At 39.8% G+C, this 7,869-nt stretch overlaps 1 non-coding gene across 1 annotated transcript; it reads right to left on the minus strand.

The window, feature by feature from the left end:
* Positions 1-2,337: 2,337 nt before the first annotated feature.
* LOC141617662 (small nucleolar RNA R71) lies at positions 2,338-2,444 on the minus strand. The gene has a single exon (XR_012531172.1). It is a non-coding gene; the product is annotated as a small nucleolar RNA R71 (small nucleolar RNA).
* Between the last annotated feature and the right edge of the window lie 5,425 nt (positions 2,445-7,869).

The raw sequence follows: 7,869 nt of genomic DNA on the forward strand, positions 1-7,869 counted from the left end.
GTAGGAAAGGAGTAAGAATCTTGCATTTTCATGGCAAAACAAGGCTAAATTGATCATATTCAATGACCAAGCATCAAGGAGAGACAAGACTAGAAGGCCTTTGTACATAGCATAGTAGAAGAGCAATGTTGAGAAAAGGATCCTTGAGTCCCCAAGGAAATCCCCAAGGAATTCATGAAGAAAAGGGAAGAAAAAAGAAGAAGAAAAGATGCTGACAAACAATCCGAACGGATTGTACACAATCCGTCCGTCCGTCCAAGCCCAGTCCGAGCGTCCCGCAAAGGAATCCGCTCGATTCCCCTTTCCATCCGAGCGTCTTGCCCAAGAATCCGCTCGGATTCCTCATCCCAGATCCGGCCGTCCCGACTCCCATCCGCACGGATTGCAAAGACAAAGACGTTTTCACTCTTCTAGCAACGATAAGAGAAGCCCTTCTCTCGGAGAATCCCGAGTCTCCTTGCTCAACTTAAAAAGTGTAATTACTAGTTTAGCCCTTAGTTAACCCTAATGCATCCTCCCTAATTTTCACTATAAATACCCCATTAGTCTAATTAGAGGAGCATGTTCTTCTTATCAATAATTAGTGTAGTTAATATCAATCAAATCTCTCTTTAATATTGTAATCAAATATTAATCAAGTTTTAATCCAAGTTTTAGTTCTTTAATCTCTCTCTTGTTCTTACTTTATTTTGGGTAATTGAAGATTATTTGGGTTATTATTGGGAGATTGACAACCTCTCAATCTAGGATTCAAGTACTTCTATTATTCTTGCTTTATTATTGGAATCATTAGTAGGTATAATCTCTTAATCCCTTTTTAATTATTGCTAATTACTTTCATTTATTCATCATGTTTCATTATGTTAGTATGATTGACAACCTTTCTAGCATGATCAATATGATAATGAGTGAGTAGTCTCTTAGCTAGGGTTTAATGGGTGATTAGGGAAACCAACATGGGGAATGATTCATGCTTAAATTAATATGCTTTCATATCTTATTTGCTTGCTTGTTTTGATCTTAATACATGCACATGTTATATTTGATGAAATGCTAAGCCTATGAATCCTTGCATTTACTATCATCTTCTATCCTTTCAACTTGACTTGTAAGACATAACCCAACTCGAGTCTTGTTAGACCATGCATGTGTTAAGTAGGGAAGATTAAGTCGACTTGTAGGTGTTGTACAATCCAAGAGATTCGGCTCCGGGACCCAAACTTTCCTAGGATTGTAAGATATAACCCAACTCAATCCATCACAACAATAATTGCTTGCCTATAGTTTGAGAACATGTTTGTATGATCATATCCCATGATTCCCCTATGAACCCATGACACCCTAGTGCTTTTAATCAATTGTTTACACCCCTTATTTTATTTACCTTGTTAGTTTATTTTCATTGCTATCTTAGTTTAGTAACCTTCTACATCAACCCAATTTGTGACACCCCTAGACACCACTAGTTACAATAGAATCTTCATTTCAATACCCGTCCCTTGGGATCCGACCTTTACTTGCCTCTTTACTAATTGTAGAGTTGTTTGTGAAGTATAAATTGTGTTTTGTATCGACCATTGACCAACGACCACATATGCTTAATTGTGAACACGAAATGGACTCGATCAAAAATGGCGCCGTTGCCGGGGACGGTGTTTAATTGATTTAAGATTTCTTTTATTGTTTTTAGTTGTGTCTTTTTCACCTTGGGGAAGTAAAACTCCTCAAGGTTTGTTCTAATTGTTTTCGAGTTGTTTGATATTTTGCATGTCTAGAAGGTTACAAAGAGATTTGTTACCTTTTGACCGTGAAATCGAGAGAACCTTGACGAATAATAGGAGAGTTGTTAGGAGGAATTTGGGAGGTGTTGGTGAAGTTGTTCAACCCACTAGTGAGTTTGTCAATCCTTTCGCAATAGAAGGAGAAGAAAACCCATTAAAGAATACCACACAAAATCCACCTACAATGCCTAAATTCTCGTCAGACTCTATACCCACCGAGGAGGATTTACCAAATGGTACTCCTACCCCACAACATCTTACCGGAAACTTTATTGCCAAGTCCGCCTTCATTCAACTAGTTGAGAGGAGCCAATTCGGGGGAATGCCTAGTGAGGACCCTCATTCTCATATGGAAACCTTTTGCGATTATTGTGAAGCTATCTCTCAAACGGGCGTGACTCAAGACCAAATAAGATGGGTCTTATTTCCTTTTTCGTTAATCGGCACCGCAAAGCAATGGTTGAAGGGCCTTGATAAGGCCACCCTTGGAATAGATTCTTGGAAGAAGCTAGCTCTAGCTTTCTACAAAAAATTCTACCCACCGGAAAAGACCAATATGCTAAGAGCTCAAATTACGGGTTTTAAGCAAAGGGATGAAGAATCTTTGTATGAAGCTTGGGAGCGGTTCAAAGGTATTTGTCGCTCATGTCCTCACCATGGACTTAGCGAATGGTTTTTAGTGCAACAATTTTGGAATGGTTTATATGAAGATTCTAGGAACATTCTCAATATGGGATCAAATGGAATGTTCACCGAAGTTGATGACAATCAAACATGGAACAAGATTGAGGAAATGGCGGTCCATAATTCACAATATAGTAGGCCTCGCAAGGCTACTAGAGGAGAAAAGTATGAAGTGGACACCGTTACTCAATTGGGTGCTCAACTTAGTGCTCACATTGACACAATCAACTTGAAGTTTGAACAAGCTATGGCTAGACTTGAGGAAAGCTCAAAATCATCAAAGCATCATGTCAATGCCATGACGGCATCCTCATCAATCCCAAGCGGGATATGTGAGAATTGTGGAACCTTGGGTCATGACTCAAGTGAGTGTAGGGGAACAACCGAACAAGTTAATGCTTTCCAAGCTTACAAAAGTGGTACCCCTTATTCAAATTTTTACAATGAAAACACCAAGTTCCATCCAAATCTCTCATACAAAAGCCAAAATGTCCAAAACCCTCAAACAACATACACTCCACCACCCATGAGAAATCAAAATCAAAGACCCTTTTACAATCAAAACCAAGGTTACCAAAATCAAAATCCATACAATCACCACAATGACCAAGGTTTTGATGTCCAAAAAGCGGTCCTCCAAATGCAAAAGAATCAACAAGAATTTTTCACCCAAATGCAAAAAGATAGCCAAGCAAAAGACACCACCATCAACAACATTCTAGCTCACACCAAGATGTTGGAAACACAATTGACCCAACTAGCATCTTCAAGCTCACAAAGACAAAAGGGGCAATTACCACCTCAAAGTAATCCCCTAGACATGAAACGGTTAGTGCCATTCACTTGAGAAGTGGTACAAGATATGAAGCACCAAAGAAGCAAGTTGAGGATGAAGTTGTGAGAGCTAGTGAGAATGAAGTTGTGGTGCAAGAAGGGGAATCATCAAAAGAAGAAAGTTCAAAGAAAAATGAAGACAAAGCCAAAGAAAAGGAGCCCATTGTGATTAGACTTCCTTTTCCAAGTCGTCAAGCCAAGCCTAAATTTGATGATCAACTTGGGAAGTTCATGAAGATTGTGAAGAACTTAGAAGTCTCAATTCCTTTCACGGAATTAATCAATCACGTTCCGGCCTATGCAAAGTACATGAAAGATATCCTCACAAAGAAGAAGTCGATCCGGAAACTTGAGACTATCGCCTTCACTAAGGTGAGTAGTGCAATACTTCAAGGGAGTTCACCTCCAAAGTTAAAGGATCCGGGAAGCTTCTCAATACCGTGTACCATTGGCGACATAACGATCAACAAAGCCTTATGTGATCTAGGGGCTAGTGTGAGTGTCATGCCGTACTCGGTAAGTAAAAGGTTGGGAATGGGAGAGCTTAAATGCACCAATATCACTCTTCAATTGGCCGATAGATCGACGAAGACACCATTAGGGATATGGGAAGATGTCCCCGTGAGAATTGGGAAGTTTTTCATCCCGGTGGACTTTGTCATTGTTGATATGGAGGAAGATTCCAACATTCCAATCATCTTAGGAAGACCTTTCCTACACACACGCGGTGCGGTGATTGATGTGAAACATGGAGAGCTCACTCTAGAAGTGGGAGATGAAAGCATAACTTTTAATCTTGACAAGACCATGAGAGCTCCTCGTTTGCATGAGCCATGTTTCATGATTGATCATTATAGCCGAAAAGATGAAAAGAAGAAATCGGAACTCCAATGGAGGAAGAAAGTTGAAGATGCTCCATTCAAAGAGCAAGTGAATTGTGACAAGGAGAGCTTGTAAAGCTCATCAAAATCAACCAAGGAAGAAGATGATGGCCTCATTGGCCAAGAAAAGAAATTGGGAGAGTTGTCTCCATCCAAGCAAGAGATTTTCAATGATCAACTCAATGAAGTTTGTGGTCTTTGGGACGACGAATTTGAAGGGATCTTTAATCCCTACATTGGGCATGCCATCGATCATGATCAACAACAAGGGCCACGGTCTATTGAAGACCTCTACCATAACAATGAACAAGCTTTTGATTACTTCTTCAAGGTGTTGAGCAACATCAACAACACCTTGAACATGCCCCCTTGACATCTCATCAAGAATGAGAGTTTGGTGGAGTCCTCCCTAAACCACCACTTGTAAATATTTCTAACTCCCTAACTTACATTTAATTTTTGTATTGCATTTTTGTCATTTTTGGATTTATTTTTACTTTGATCAAAATAATTGTCATGTAAGAGAGAAGTGAGGGAGGGACTAATAATTTTAATTGTTGTGTAGTGCTTTACCTTAGTGTGGGGATGGCAATTGCCTAGGCTATTCATGCCTTAGTAGTGCCCCCGCAATGAAGAACACAAGATTTGAAAGAAAGAAAGAATGATAAGGGAATGCGTTGGTGCACGGATGGAATCAATCCGTGTACACAAGGACCAATCCGAGCGGATTCCTAAGAATCCGCCCGTCAAGAAGATCCGAGCGTCCCGATGAGAAGACGCCCGTCTTTGGCCGAGCCGAAATTGCAAAAATTCTTGATCGTTGAAGAATCCGAGCGGATTTACGGAAAGACGCCCGTCTCACGAGAATCCGTCCGTCTTTTGAACAATCCGCCTTCTTGCAAAGAAGAAAAACAAAGAAAAATCTCTGGACAAGAATCCGTCCGTCCGGCACGAAATCCGCCCGTCTCATCTCAGAAGAATCCGAGCGGATTCCCCAGAATCCGCCCGTCTTTAGGCGGGATTTTGAAATTTTTGAAGTCAGTAGAATCCGCACGGATTGCGCCCAATCCGCACGGATTGTGCCTGCGTCCTAAAATTGTCGAATTCTTTAAATACCCACCCCACCTTCATTCATTCATTCATTCATTCATAAACACTACCCATAACATCAAAACCCTCATCCTCTCCATCTCAAAAACAAAAACCCTCAACAAAACTCACCAAAATCAAATCAAACCATCTTTCAAATAACAAATCAATCACTCCATCTTCATTAACAATCAAAACCAAGAACAAAATCTTCACCTTTGAGTCGATTTTTGTTCTCATAAAGGCAAAGCCTTTCACCTTCAAAATCGATTTGGGCATTCTACAAATTGAAGATTTTTGATCTTTTTCTTGGTTAGTTCATCAAATGGCAAGAACAAAGGGAGCAACAAAGGCACCAAAAGCAAAGGCTCTCTCTCAAAGGCAAAAAGCTCTACAAGCAAAGAAAGCTTTGGCAATGGTGGTATCAACACCAAGCTTGGTAGTGCAACAACAACAACAAATTCCTATGGAAGCATCACCCTCTACTCCGGTAATTAATCAACTCTTGCATTATCCGGAGGTAACATTCATTTCCGATTCCCATAGAAATACATTTGTCAAGTTTGCTATGAAACAAATTCAATCCACCAAATTCATATGCCAAGATGCTTTAGAGAAGTTGGGTGTTCTTGAACAAACAAGAGTCTTTTTCAATGCCATGGGTTTAAAGAAATTGTTTGAAATGAAGGAAGTAACATACCCCTCCCTTGTCTTGGAATTCTTAAGTTCTTTAAAAGTGACAAAAGTTGAGAATAGGGAAAATATTGAGTTTCGTCTAGCTAACACTAGTAGACGCATTACCTTTCCTAATTGGGTGCAATTTTGGGTCTTAGCGATGAACATAAATTTTATAAGCAATATGGGAAGTATGATCCCGAGCCTCTTTGGGAGGCAATCTCCGGGAAGAAATTTGAAGATTTTAAAGCTTGTCGTGCTCTTTTGGTCCATCATCCGGGCATAAGAATATGGCACAAAGTTGTGGGAAATACCATAATTGCTAGGAAAGACACCAATCATTTCACGGGACTCGATTTTATTCTCCTTGAATAAACTTTGAATATTGGAAGAATTCACACCAAGCCTTACAATTCTTTGAGGCTATTGGTTGATAGATGGCTCCATATAGATAGTGGGAAGAAGGGTCAAACCGTTATTGTTAATGGCGGCCTTGTCACGGTCCTAGCCAAGCACTTTGATCCTAATTTCAATAAGGATAGCAAGTACAAGGCTAAGGATGGTGGCCATCTTATTGATATGTCCATCTTGATTAACAAGTTTAAGTGGGTTGCTCACAATCCCCTTGATACCAAGTATGGGTGGCTTACTAGTGAGGCTAGATCATTCACTTTACCCGCAAAGATTTGTCGTCTTAGTGTCCACCGGACCAACTATTTACTTCCCCTATCCGAAGAAGCCGAGTACATCATTCAACAACAAAAGGGTGATCATGAAACTCCCTCCTCTTCCATTGTTATACCGCCTTACCCCTTTGTGTATGAAGAGTTCAAACCGCAAGGAGTTGAAATTGGAAAAGACTATGTCACTCTTCTTATGCAAGCCATACACAAGCAAGCTTATGAAGATCGGAAGAATGCATATTTGGCTCAATATCCTCCCCTCCTACATCTAGCTAGGCAAGGACTCCTTGATCCATCTTGTCCTTTGCCTAGTTGGGCGGATAGAGAAGCCTTATTTCCGGGTGCATCAAGGGACGTGGTGGAAGACAATGAGGTTGTTGGAAATGATGAGGAGATTGATGATAATATTGAGGAAGAAGCAAGTGGAGATGAAGAAAGAGATGGTGAAGATGGTGAAGATAATAATGAGGAAGATGATGGTGAAGAAAGCAAGGAAGAAAGTGATAAGGAAAGTGGCAATATGACCACTTCTCATGAGGGAAGTGGTGATGATAATAGCATGATGGAAGACTAGCCTTGGAGACTCCTACACTCCCATGGTTTGTCTATATCTCTTTGTATTTTATTTCATTTTGATCATTGTTGGTTTAGTCCTAGCAACACCAAAGGACTCACACCTCGATTCCATTGAGGTGTTCTTTCTTTATTGTTCCCATTTTTGAAAATCCAAAATGACAATCTAGTTTCATGCATAGCATAGTGTGTGCATGAACTCCCCCATGCTTTGACATTAGCAATAGTGTCTTATTTGGTTTGGGGAAGTTAATGCATACACAACGGGAGGTAATCTAAATTATCCTCTCCGTCATAACAAAAACCATGCATCATGTAGTATAGCTTAGTGTAGAATTGCATTTAGTATAGAAATCATGCATCATCTTTGCATAATTTCCATCATTTTGGCCATTGAGGACAATGCCCATATTAGTGTGGGGATGGGAATTCTAACACTTAACTTTTATTCAAAAACCATAAAAATTGAAAAAATTTCAAAAAATCATAAAAATTTGAAAAATTGAAAAACCAAAAACAAGTTCATTTCCTTTGTATATATTGTCTCGTATATATTGTGTTTGTTTATCCTTGTTCACTTTGATTGACTACGCCACATCCGAGACATGAGGATATTGAAGACCGCATGGTATGATCTCTCCAATCTCCTTTTTCCTCTTTATGTTAATG

This window comes from Silene latifolia, chromosome 1 (genome assembly GCF_048544455.1).
Source record: "Silene latifolia isolate original U9 population chromosome 1, ASM4854445v1, whole genome shotgun sequence".
NCBI classification, from domain to species: Eukaryota; Viridiplantae; Streptophyta; class Magnoliopsida; order Caryophyllales; family Caryophyllaceae; genus Silene; species Silene latifolia.